We start from the raw sequence: 13,702 nt of genomic DNA, 5'->3' as shown, positions 1-13,702 counted from the left end.
CAATGTCTCAGAGGAATTTAGGGCATTGTGGGCTAAGACATTATAATGCATTTTGTGATTAGGACTCATTGGTGGTAGCTAAGTAACTTCAGCGCAGCAATACACCAAACTGGATGAGTTCCGTGGCAAAGAAAGGGAGGCAGGGATATCAACAGTATCACTTACAATGAAGGAGAACCAAAAATGAACAGCAAAGTTCTAAGGAGGTAGCAAGATCAAAGGAAAGGCTAAGAGTAGAGTAAGAAAGACTTGCCACCTTTATTGGAAGAAGAAGGAGCAAAAATAGAACAGAAAACTGAAGTGGAGAAAGAAAAGTGTGTAATCAGCCCTGGCTGGTGTAGCTCAGTGGATTGAGCACGGGCCTGCGAACCACATGATCGCGGTTCGATTCCCAGTCAGGGCACATGCCTGGGTTGCAGGCCAGTTCCCAGCAGGGGACTCACGAGAGGCAACCATACATTGATATTTCTCTCATTCTCTCCTTCCCTTCCCCTCTAAAGATAAATAAATAAAAAATATTTAAAAAAAAGAAAAATGTGTAATCAATAAAACAAGAGGACAGAAGAGAAACCTGCGTGGAGAAATCACCCTTGAAAAGAAAGAGCAGCTCATACTCCTTCGAAATAAGAAGGAAAGAGGTGACGGAGAGTGAAAATACATAAATTTTGATCTTGAGAAGATGAATGGTCTTGAACAGCCTCTCAAGACCCCTCCATCACCCTTCCTCCTGGGTACGCCTTTGGACATTCCTTGGGAAGGGAGTGATTGCTCAGTGTACTCTTGGTTCTCATTTTAGCATCTAGGTTGTTTTCTCTGTCTCTTTTCTTTTAAAGCCCATTGTCTCTACTTATCACCTTTGTTACCACTGCCAACCAACAGACAGGTAAGTCTGCAGACTTCTGGGATTCCACTCAGGTTGACAGTCACCCACTTCACCTGCTTCTGTGGACTTTATCACCCATAACAATGATCTTTTCAACACTGTAGTCTAAACCCCTATAACTAAATCTCCTACTGAAACTTTATCATTCATTTTTTAAGTAAACAAATATTTATTGAAATCTACTCTACTCTGAGTTCTGTGCTAGGGCTTGGAAATACTGATATAAAGATGAATGAAATAATACTTGTTTTCAATGAGTTGACAGTCAAGTACACAAAGAGAGAGTTATTTTTATAGTGGTAAAAACTGGTAAGATGATATAAGGAAAGTGTGTAAATTAAGAATAGAGTAGAAGAGTGGTGAATTCTGTCTTGAAGATCTTAGAAAATACTTCACTGAGATAGTGGCATAGTTAGTCTCTTGGATTCAAGGATAGAAAGTGGGGCTACCCCAGATTTCAGTTTAGCCACAAGAGTCCGTGAACTGAGAATATAGTGAGTGCTCACCACAAAAGGACAGAATTCACTCTCTCAGTAAACATTTACTGAGCACTTAGTGTGTGACAAGCACTGTGCAAAGACAATGACAGGGACTCACTCACAAGCCAGTGGACGATCTACTTTGACCTTCAGCAAAATTATGGAGGAAAATTGTAACTCCTTTGCTCTCTCTATCCCTGAAACTCTTCTTCCTCACCTCCTCAATGCTCATTGAGGTTCAGTAAGTAGGTTGGAGAAAATACATTTAGTTGCCCAAGATACTGCTAAATAAAAACCTTTGCAGATGTCCAGGCTTTAAAACCCATCACCAGTGACAAAACAAAGGAAGGCAACAGCATTCTCATTTATTTTCTCCAAAGAGGATTGAACTCAAAAAAATAATAAATACCATACCACATTAGTAAGTGCACTTATTGAACAATTAACTGCATTCCAACCTTCGTGATAAGTACTTTAGATGCATCATACCTTTTCATCTGCACAGTAATTCTACGATGTAAGAATAATTGACTGGATTTCACAGAAAAGAAAACTAAGCCTCATACTGTTAGTACATAGCACTTCAACTTTCCCATCTGTGTCTATACTTCTGCAGGGCAATCAATCAAGCCCATTTTAACTGAATTTCACAGATAAGTTATGTTAAAGCAAAAAAGCCTCTCGGGACTTAATTAGAGACGGCCCTCTGTAGAGGTTTCTCCACTTTAAAGATGAACATATTCAGATAAACAGCTCGCTGATGTTGTCAGCAGAGGTACTTTAGGTTAGCAGGGTCTTCCCAGCGTGCCTCAGGTAATCTCAGTTATGGCCACCCAGAGGTGAACTGCTGTCACATAGAACAAACCCTCATGCTGTGGTTTCAGTGACCAAAAATATTATAAGTACAAGTATTTATCTTTTCTATTACTAAGGACATAAAATGCTTTATTTCTAATGGATTTAGTAGATCTTAAAGACCTTCCTCTGTCCAGTTCCCTAGAGTTGCTGCTCCTTGTCCCTCCTCAAGCAAATGCGTTGGCATCCCGAAGTCATCCATCCCCAAGACAGGAGCTGCTTGGTGCTTAGTCCACCCAGAGAGCACTGTGGTAGACACAGTCATGGTCCCCTGAAGATGCCCATGTCCTAAGCCCTGGAGCCTGTGACTATTGTGCCTTGTGTAGCAAAAGAGGTTGCAAGTGTGATTATATGAAGGTTATTGAGATGGGGTGACTATCCTATGATATCTGGGTGGTCCCCATGTAGTGATAAGGGTCTTTGTAAGTGAAATAGGAAGGCAAGAAGTTCAGAGTCAGCGAACTGCTGGCTTTGAAAAAGGAGGAAAGCGCCACAGACCAAGGAATGCAGCCTCTATGACCTGGAAAAGTCAAAGATGCCTCGAATCTCCTGAAAGAACACAGCAGCCCTGTCTACATCTTGATTTTAGCCAGTGAAGCACACAAGGTCTGTCCAGAAAAAGTCCAGTCATTGTTAATATAGAGAATGGTTTGCATGACATCGATGTAACCTGGCAGCCAAGGAGAGTGGACTGGAATGTGCACGAGTGAACAATGACGACTTCACTGTACCAGTCAGTGGGGGCAGTAGACTCAGCAGACTCCATGGAGTGAGCATGTGTACTGTGTGGCCATCCCATTCAAAATGACTGAGAAGAGCAATGAATCTGCATGAAATTTGTGTTAAGCTTGAACATTCCTCCACAGAAACTATTCAGATGACTCAGAAGGCCACCACTATGGGCAACTGGTGATTAGCAGCTTCATCACAACAACGAGCCTGCTCATGCATCATGTCTTACGCAGAGCTTTTTTGCAAAACATCAAATCACCCAGGTGACTCAGCACCTCTACAGCCCAGATTTGGTGCCATGTGACTTCTGGCTTTTCCCCAAACTAAAATCACCTTTGAAAGGGAAGAGATTTCAGATCATTGATGAGATTCAGGAGATTCCTCCTTTGAAGGGGACTGAGGCATCATTGCCCTATGTACAATGTTTCTTGTATCTTCTTCAATAATGTCTCTATTTTTCCTATTATGAGGCTGGATACATTCTGGACAGACCTAGTATATCATACCTTTGACCTCCAGAATGAAAAGATAATAAATTCATGTTGTTTTAAGCTACTAGATATGTGGCAATTTGATACAAGAGCAATGGAAAAACCAGTTCAAACACCCTTTATTCTTTTCCTTTTTTTTCTTATCCTCCCCTGAAGATGTGTTTATTAATTTAAGAGAGAGAGGCAGGGAGAGAGGAAGGGAGGGAGGAAGGGAGGGAGAGGGGTAGAGAGGGAGAGAGAGAGAGAGAGAGCCACTCTCTCACATGAGAGAGAAACATCAGTCAGTTGCCTCCGGTATGTGTCAGGGAGACTGCGGATGGAACCCACAACCTAGGTATGTGCCCTGAACAGGAATTGAACCTGCGACCTTTTTGGTAGATGGGATGACAATCCAAGCCACTCACCCACCCAGCCAGGGATCTTTTTGTTTTCCTGACCCCTTGTTACTGGAAGCGCTATTTGCTACATAACATGAATTGAACAGCAGAATTACCGGTATATAAGTAGCCTCAATTTCTCTGTCTAAGGTACTCTCGTGATAGCTTCAGAATACAGTCCTCAGTTGTAGTTCTTCTCAAACTTGATAGTGTATCAGAATCACCAGGAAGGGTTATTAAAAACCCAGATCGCTGGGACCTCTACCAGCAGAGTTTCTGATCTTGCTATTCTAGAATGGGGTCTGAGATGTATTTCTAACAACTTCTCCTGCTGCTGGCCTGCAGACGACACCTTGGGTTGGGGGAACGACACTGTCTGGTCTTTGCTGGGCATACGTACTTTGTGTTACATGAGAGAATCGAAACTGTAACAGGCACTTTACCCCGTGGGTGAGTAAGACGCAGCAGGACTTAGAATGGATGAGGATGACGCTAAACGGTTAATTCTGAGAAAAGGTACGAGTCTGTTGTCTCGTATATATGTCAACATCTACCTTAGCACTACACACAGAAAACCATGATCATGAATAGTTCTTTGTTTTATTATCGAGAGACAATTGACATAGAACATTGTATTGGCGTCCACCATAACGAGAAGTTCTTGAATGCATATTGTGACAGTGATTTCTCGTCATTCGATTACTATTTATTGCCTGCTTCCTTTGTTCATTTGTCCACACTGCTTTTTGTGGTCTCTGGGGAAGATAGTGAACCAAACAAGCAAAAATTCTCTGTCCTCATGGTGGACTGAGGGAAATAAAAATAAACTAAATAAGTGAATGATGTGAAATGTTAGGAAGGAACCATTGCTGTGGCCGGGAAACACAGTAGGAAGGAGAACCGGGGCTGGGAAGCAGGTGGTAAATTGAAAGGGCGAGTGGAGTGGCGTTTCCTGAGTCGAGTCCTCCTCAGCTCACTCACAGAGGATGCATTGGCTGAGGTGCCAGACGCAGTGCTGCAGACAGACCAAGGTATTACCAGCAGACGGAGGCCACATGCGGCTCGTGTCCTCCAGGAGTTTGTAAGACTCGGGGCCAATATGGGGGTGGGCATACCTGGGGCTTGGCTCACTGAGCCCACCTTCCATCACCAGGAACCTACATGTTGCTGCAGACAACATTTAAACCATTCTTCAGGAGTAAATCCGGGCACCCTGGGGAAGCCAGTGGAGGAAAAATCATCTCCTTTCTCATCTTGGGGACAGTCACTTCTGAAATTTAAAAAAAAAAAAGGAGAGAGAAAGCAGTTAATAACGTTTCTTACATTTTCACTTTACATACGAATGAGTATCTTTTCACGTTCGAAGCCCTTCTGTATGCTATTTTACAGGACCAAAAAGAGGGGAGGAATCTAAAGAACTGATTCACTTTACAACTCCAGACTGAAGACTACTTATTCTCCCCAAACAAGCGGATGGAAACTAGAAAGATCTTTGAGGCATCTTGGAGGAGGGCATTAAGAAGAATAAGATGATATGCAAATTTTTAATGTTCAATAAAGTAATGGTGGAGCTAATTAAGTTGTTCGGGAGGAACACCCCTTCCACTTGAGGCAGTCTCAAGAACAACCTTGTCTGTCCGCGCACACAGCTAAATACAGAACACAGAGTGCCCTGTTTGCCTACACAATGAGTCTGACTCAATAAAGTAATTCTTGGTTTCTCTTCTGAGTATTGTGTCTACTTGCTCAGAAATACTGAAACTTCCCTTAGTGTACGGGTACAATATAATCACAATACTTAGAAAGGTTCTTCTAAGGTAAAAGCAAACACATACATATTGTTTCTTTTCTGTTTTTTTTTAATTGGTCCCTATTTTTAATCTTTGCTCTTTCCCTAAACTACTTCTAAACACCAGTCCTGAAACTTTCACAAACATCAGAATCACACAGAAGTGGGTTAAAACCCCTTGCTGGGCTCTGCCCGCAGAGTTTCTGATGTAGCAGGTGGGGTGGGCCCTGAGAATTGCGTTTCTCCCAGAGCCCCGGACGATGCTTATGCTGCTGGTCTGGGGACCACACTTTGAGAACGTCTGTTCTAAATACAACCGAGGCAACGGGTTGAACCTGCTCTTGTGGATGGGTACAATAACCAACACACCTGAAGAGAATAATAAATAAGCATCTCAGTTTCTACTCCAGAAAAAAACAATCCAATCAGAATTAATCTTCTAACTGATACCTCGTTCATCAATTACACTGCTTTCCCCTCAATTCTCTGGGTTAAAAATATCACTGTATAAATATAGAAATTAAAATTGGACACCATATGTTCATAAGGGCCTAGTAAACAGTGAATTAAATGGAAATAGCCTTCCCCAGCCCTTGCAAATAGCCCAGTAGTTTAAAAATATGCAAGTTATCGTATCAGCTTTTTAAATCAAAGCATAACATTGCTTATGAGAGACCTCACTAGGCTGCTTACACTGGCAAGCAAAAAACATATCGTTCAGATTCTGTTTCTTCCATAAACACATAGAAGTAAAGAGTTGGTTTTCTTTTTAATATGTTACATTAGAATATGTCATTTTTAAAATTTATGTTCTCAAACCACATTTTAAAATAAGGGTTAAAATTGCACAAAAGGCTAGGAAATTTGTTTTCTAACTGATAAACTAAAATGAAACAGGACTCTCACAGCAACTAATAAAGCATGTCTTTTAACATTTGTAAATTCAGTAGATGCCACTTTAATACAATGTAGAAGTGTATATTGGTCTTCAGTTCATTAGTTTTAGTATGCCCTGTTAAAATTTCTTACTTGCATTTTTGTATCTGCCAAGATGTCAGTTCTGACATGATTCTCTTCGGGCAAAATGTAGTTGGCCTTTTCTCATTTTTTGCTGACACAGAAAATAAACAATTTCTTAACATCATTTAGGATAATGCTATCTGAATCATAGCAAGTTCAAGTATAAATGAGGTGCACATGTTAAGTCATCTGCAGGAAGGTACAATTTTACAACTGGCTGAATTAGTTCAGGGCATGAAAATTTAGCAGCCAAACTAACCAATTCTAGAAGCACATCTAACTGTAGAAAAATTTCCAAATACATAAAAACAACCAGCCTTTAATTTCCTCATTTCCACTTGCACATAACATTTGACTTCAATCTAATGTATATGCACGTTGCTTCCTGCAATGTTAAGCATTAACTATAACGCACCCTTATCTGGAATATATTTGATGCTTTGGGTTGGCCATTAAAATATTTAAATTGCGCACTTAAGTACAGTTTAGAAAATTATATTCTCCACATTTGAAATAACCATAAATAAAACTCTCTTTAAATTATTATGGAAGAATAATGCTAAATGAAAAAAAGCAGAATACAAAATTGAATCTGGTGTGTAATTGCAACTGTATAAAATTGGTTATGCATGCAAACAAGATCGGGGGAAAAATGGAAAATATAAATGACTGATTTGTTAAGGAAGTAGGTTAGAGGAGTATCTTTTAAAAAAACACTCCTATGAGTCTTCTAAAGTTATTTGTATAATTTTCAAAATTATTAAAATTATTTTTGGAATGAAATTGTGTTTTCTCCTTTTGGATGTAATACTTTCTTATTATTGATGGTAATTTAAATGATCAAAACAAGGAAAAGCTAGTTTGAATGTTAGAGAAACAGTTGCTATCTTCTTTCCCTCAAAGAAATTTGTTTTTTTAAGCCCATAATGTTACTGTAGATGTACTAATGTATATTCTTTACACAGACATTCTTCTTGCCATTCATCACTAATTACAATTATCAAAAATACTAGTCTTTCAACCAGAAACAATCATGAAGTCATAATAAAGACAAATGAACTAAATTACTGATGAAGCTGAAAGTTGCAGTATTTTGATTAAACAGCCAGCAGGAATTGAATCGCCAGACTAATTAACTCAGGGTCAAGCTACTGCTGAACCAAATGCCAGAACTATCAACATCCAACACAGGCTATGCCCCGTTACTTCACTAAGACTATGTATTTGTACTTAGGAGTAATGATCTGATATCTCAAAAAGTTCAACTCAGTAAAATAACTGCTTATTGAAAACTATTTGTGCCAGGGCTGTTGTCAGCAAATCAGACACGTTCTAACAGTCAAGCTAGGTCTTCTCAGTTCTGAAGGCTGGAGGTGCCAGCATCTTCACAGGACTGCCCAAGAAGGCTTGGGAAGGGTCTCAAGTTAACGTTCACATCCCTGACCATAACACAGAGTGAGAAACAGGGTGACCTGAGGCCTCAGGAGTCCCCAGGAGTCCCCAGCGTCCCTTTAAGAACTTGAGATTAAGCTGATAGAATATTGGTAAGGAGGCAGGGAGAAGGAAAAAGGCCCCTGGGGAGGCAATGGCCAATGGACTTTCTTCTTCCCTGATTTATTCACCTCCTACAAGCCCCAACATTCTTCCCTAAGTTAAGATGAGGAGCACTGAAACCATTGCAGTCTAACTTGTCTCCTTCCTTTCTCGGTTTTCTTCACTGCTCCCATTCCCTGTACTAAATACCAGTCCATCCTACAGATATTTAGCAAACTTAGTGAAAGTTACTAGCTCGTTACTAAGTGTTAGTACAATTTCTTAAGAATAATGTTAATCATCCACACCTCCCTTTTCAAGAAAACTAATAATTAACTAAACAAGATTTGTTTGTTCCCCTTTAAGTGAAAGGCAGACTGTCTAGGAAAGCCAATCAATATCGCACACATTAAATCAGATAGGATGCAGTGGGACCATGGCAGTCAAGTTCACATTAGCGGTTCACAACTGTGGCAATACTGTCCTATTGTCAACAAACAAGGGGGCAATTGTCACAACATCAGGGGAGACTACTGGCATCTAGTGGGGAGAGGCCAGAGATGCTGCTAAAATATTCTACAAGTTCTCACAACAACCCCCTACAATTAAAATTATTCAGGTCAAAGTGTCAGCAAGGTCAAGGTTGACAAACCCTAGAAGTGTATACATCCATGAGAGCTTATAATCTGTGTATCTAAATCTGAGTGATCTTGCGTTAACAAAATAGCCACTCATTCAGCCACAATGAAGAAACGTCTCTTTTAACAGACTTTCCAGGTTTAAAGTAACACCGAGGAACATTCAGTTATACAGAATTTGAACGGGCTTACAGAAACGCCTCTATGGCCCTTGTTCTGGGCTGTAACTTCCACTCATAAGTGTTGTATCGAGGTTTGAACTAGTTTCTTAAAAGATGAAATGCTGATGAGGAAATGAAGGCTATCATGTCACTTATCACAAGGTTTTTTAAATAATTATTTACATGTGTTTCCTCCTTGAAATCGTGAATTTCTTAGAACATGAACCATGTCTTAATTATCCCAACCTTACACAGTAGGTCAAAAAATACATGGGTGGGTGGGTAGGTGGATGGAACATGGGTGAATGATGCTTTGTCTGCAAGTAGGGTTTCAGTAATCTGAGTTTACTGGTCATGTCTCTTAAAAATGTCATCAGTTCTAACAATTGCTTTCATAGTTTTTAAATACGTATAATAGCCCTGGCTGGTATCGCTCAGTGGCTAGAGCACTGGCCTGTGAACCAAAGGGTTGCCGGCTCAATTCTCAGTCAGGGCACATGCCTGGGGTGCAGGCCAGGTCTCCAATAGGGGGCGTGCGAGAGGCAACCATATATCGAACTTTCTTTCTCTGCCTCCCTTCCCCTCTGTCTAAAAGTAAATAAATAAAATCTTAAAAATAAATAAATACACACATAAAACAAAATCAAGATGGGTTTATGGTTAATCTCTACAGTCAATTAATATTCGACAAAGGGGGCAGTAACATAAAATGGAGTAAAGATAGCCTCTTCAACAAATGGTGTTCGGAGAACTGGACAGTCACATGCAAAAAAATGAAACTCGAGCACCAACTTACACCATACACCAAAATTAATTCAAGGTGGATAAAAGACTTAAATATAAGCCGTGAAACCATTAAAGCCCTAGAGGAGAGCATTGGCAGGAAAATCTCAAATATTCCAGGCAGCAAGATTTTTACTGATACGTCCCCTAGAGCAAGGGACATAAAGGAAAGAATAAACAAATGGGATCTCGTCAAAATTAAAAGCTTCTGCATGGCTAAGGAAACAGTATCAAGATAAAAAAAAGAAGCAACTGTTTGGGAAAACATATTTGCCAATGAAACCTCAGACAAAGGTTTAATCTCCAAAATATACAAAGAACTCACATGACTCCACTCAAAGAAGATGAGCAATCCAATTAAAAAATGGGCAAAGGACTTAAACAGACACTTCTCCAAGGAGGACATACAGAGGATCCAGAGACGCATGAAAAGCTGCTCGATATCACTAGCTATCGGAGAGACGCAAATTAAAACCACAATAAGATATCACTTTACACCAGTCAGAATGGCTATCATAAACAAAGAAACAAACAAGTGCTGGAGAGGTTGTGGGGGAAAGGGGACCCTAGTTCATTGTTGGTGGGATTGCAAGACTGGTACAACCACTATGGAAAACAGTATAGAATTTTCTAAGAAAACTAAAAATGAACGTGCCTTTTGACCCAGCAATTCCACTGTTAGGAGTATATCCTAAGAACCCTGAAGCACCAATCCAAGAGAACCTTTGCACCCCGATGTTCATAGCAGCACAATTTATGATAGCCAAGAGTAGGAAGCAACCTAGATGCCCATCGTTAAATGACTGGATCAAAAAGCTATGGTACACGATAGCCAAGAGTTGGAAGCAACCTAGATGCCCATCGGTCAATGACTGGATCACAAAACTATGGTACATTTACACAATGGAATTCTATGCCGCAGAAAGGAAGAAGGAACTACTACCCTTTGCAACAGCATGGATGGAGCTGGAAAGCATTATGCTGAGCGAAATAAGCCAGGTGGTGAAAGACAAATATCATATGATCTCACCATTAACAGGATTCTAAACAAACCAAACAAGCAAGCAAAATACGACCAATGACACTCAAATATGGAACAGGCTGACAGGGTCCAGAGGGGAGAGAGGAGAGAATCATAGGGGAAAGGGGATGGACTCACATGAACAAGTATAAAGGACACATGGACAATAACTAAGGTGGGGGGCAGAAATGGGAGGGAGGTGGGGAGCACTGGCAGGGGCGGGCAGGGCTGGGAATATAAGACAGAAAACTGTACTTGAACAAGAATTAAATTTAAAAAAAGATGGGTTTATGGTTGAACCATTTCCCTCGAAAACTGATATATAGTAATCCTGATCCCCAGTACCACAGAATTTGACCTTATTTGGAAATAGGATTAATGCAGATGTAATTAGTTAAGATGAGGTCTTTAGGGTGAGCAATAACCCAGTATGACGAGTGTCCTTATAAACAAGGGAAATTTGTACATACATACAGACTCAGGGAGAAGGCCATGTGAAGATCAAGGCAGAGATCAGAGTGATAATTTTACAAGCCAACATACCCCAAACATTATCAGCAAAACCCCAAAACTAAGAGAGGGGCACAGTATAGATTTTTCCTGATAGTCCTCAGAAGGAACCAACCCTACCAATGCCTTGATCTTGGACTTCCAAACTCCAGAACCATGAGACAGTAAGTTTCTTTGTTTCACTACCTTTAACCTTTCTCAGCCCTCTTCCCAGATTATTCTAATGATAATCTGAGGGTGCTGGTGATTGACCTTTAAATTCATATCTTTCCCAGCTCCGATATGTGGGAAACCCATTCAGCGACCTAATTGATATAGCTTTTTTGACCTCAGCTCCAATGACCTTTACCTTCTCTTCAGTTTGGTCACATAATCACATAGCCTTTCCGTAGACCTTGTCATAATGCAAATTGTACGACCTCTCCTACCTTCTCTATGGTTCCCCTAATCAACAAAGACCTGCATAATCCTCCTGTGGGGAAATATGTTTTTGTTCTTTCAAAGGTGTCTGTGTGGAACATAGTGGGAAAAAAATAAGGCCCTGACATACATATGTTATAGCTACTTATTTCCCAAACACCCATTGACTCTGTTATGTATCGATCTCAGCCAAACCACACAGGCAAATCAGTTTGCCCACCTGTATTTGGGCCTAGACCCCACACAGATTGCTACATTTTGGAGATATGTTTCTGCCCAAGTGCTCCTTGCCGTGTCAGAAGCAGGAGAGAACAACCAGACTGAGGGCAGGCGGAAAGCAACCACCAGAGCAAGGCAATCCAAAATGAAAGCGATTCGGAGAAGAGCTCTCCCAGGGGAGAGGAGCGTTCTGATGGGATTTCTGATCGTCCCGCAACCCTGGCCTCTGCACAGGGGTAGAGCACACCGATGAGGGAAAGCGCCCATCTCCCAGGGGTTCACTTCCTTTGAATATCGTTCCTTCTTCCATGACCCCAAGGACTTAGCAGCCTATTGTCAGCTGCAAGTGTTGAGGTCCCTCCCAAAGGAGAACAATAGCAGAGTAGAAAGTAAGTGCCATCTGTCCGTTTCTTGCAGTTACCCCTACATTTCCACCCTAGACTAATGATTTGGACTTTGGAGGATCCTCACTGGCCTTTCTTCCGCCCCGTTTCCCTTCTCACTGGTGCTTTTTCTATCGTTTACCTCTCTGGGCCGCCCTCCCTGTTCTCGTTCTCCTCATCCATTGGCACGAATTCCTTTGTTTCTCAGGCCGGGGTTAATTTGCCTTTTAACTAATCAGAGCCAGGTTAGATAACCCACTTTTTGTTGTTCTCAGAGAAGTTGTGTAGGCCAGTCGTTCTCACTACTGTGCTCCATTGAAGACATCTGTTTAGAAGTAGGTCTCTTCTTCTGGACTTTGAGGTATTTGGGAGCAAACGTATCTTATTAATTTTTTATCCATTACACTGTTTCTGGCACAAAGAGTGCACACTATATGTTTAACTGAATTAACTGGCAACATTCCCGTAAGAGAACCTCGACCTATGTTCACTGTTTCCACCACTCAACACATTTATCAAGTGCCTACCAAGTGCTGGGTATGTGAAAAGTCACTCAATCTGTCCTTTCATTATCCACAGAAGTGCCTTTCTGATGTGAAAAGTTTGACCTTTGCCAATATTTAGCATGACTATTTTACTGCAGTTAAAATAAAACTTCAAATATTCCCCTACAATCAGCTGTGCATTAGCGTGCACTGGCCTAATTAAAAAGCAAGAACTGTAACAAGAGAAAGGAGATGGGCCATACATGGGTTACAAAGAAATAAAAAGAACTCAGTCATACAATAAAGAGGAGACGTTCTACATTATAAAGGTCAAGTGAAGATTGTCAAACTAGCTTTTCTACTTGGACCCCTAGTAATAATGGAAATGTAGCTTTTTAAACCCATATGTAAATATTTTTCTCTTTATTTTTAAAGTCTTTTTAATAATGAAAAACAGAGTCCTTTGTCATATGGTAGCCCCCAAGTAGGCCGAGACCACAAACGCCTTATTCCTAAACACATCTTTGGTTAATATAAACATGACCCAATAACCGGCCCAGGCTGGTCCAAATGCTCTTCAGAGTTGTTCTGCCACTTTGCTATTGACAGGTTAGGTTATTCTGGAGGGGAAAAGGATGAAGCCACTTTTAAGTCAAGTTCAGGGAAAAAGTGAGTCCGCACAAACATCTGCATTGGAGGGTAGAACCAGAGGATATGAAGGGGCTTGAGGATTCAAAAATTAAAAGTAATACTGCTCAAGAAATCACGAGTTTATTTATAAGAATCATGAATTTTATCTTTATACTAAAAAAAGTACAGTACCCAGTGCAAAATAAGAGCTAAATTACTATATGATTCACTTGTCTTTCTAAATTAAAAGGATGGTCTAAGGAAATCTTGAGAAGAAAAGAGATCGTCCATCT

The sequence above is a fragment of the Sturnira hondurensis genome, unplaced genomic scaffold (assembly GCF_014824575.4).
Source record: "Sturnira hondurensis isolate 20B ecotype Veracruz unplaced genomic scaffold, ASM1482457v3 Scaffold0001872, whole genome shotgun sequence".
In the NCBI taxonomy this organism is placed as follows: Eukaryota; Metazoa; Chordata; class Mammalia; order Chiroptera; family Phyllostomidae; genus Sturnira; species Sturnira hondurensis.
Note: the sequence above shows the minus strand (reverse complement) of the source record.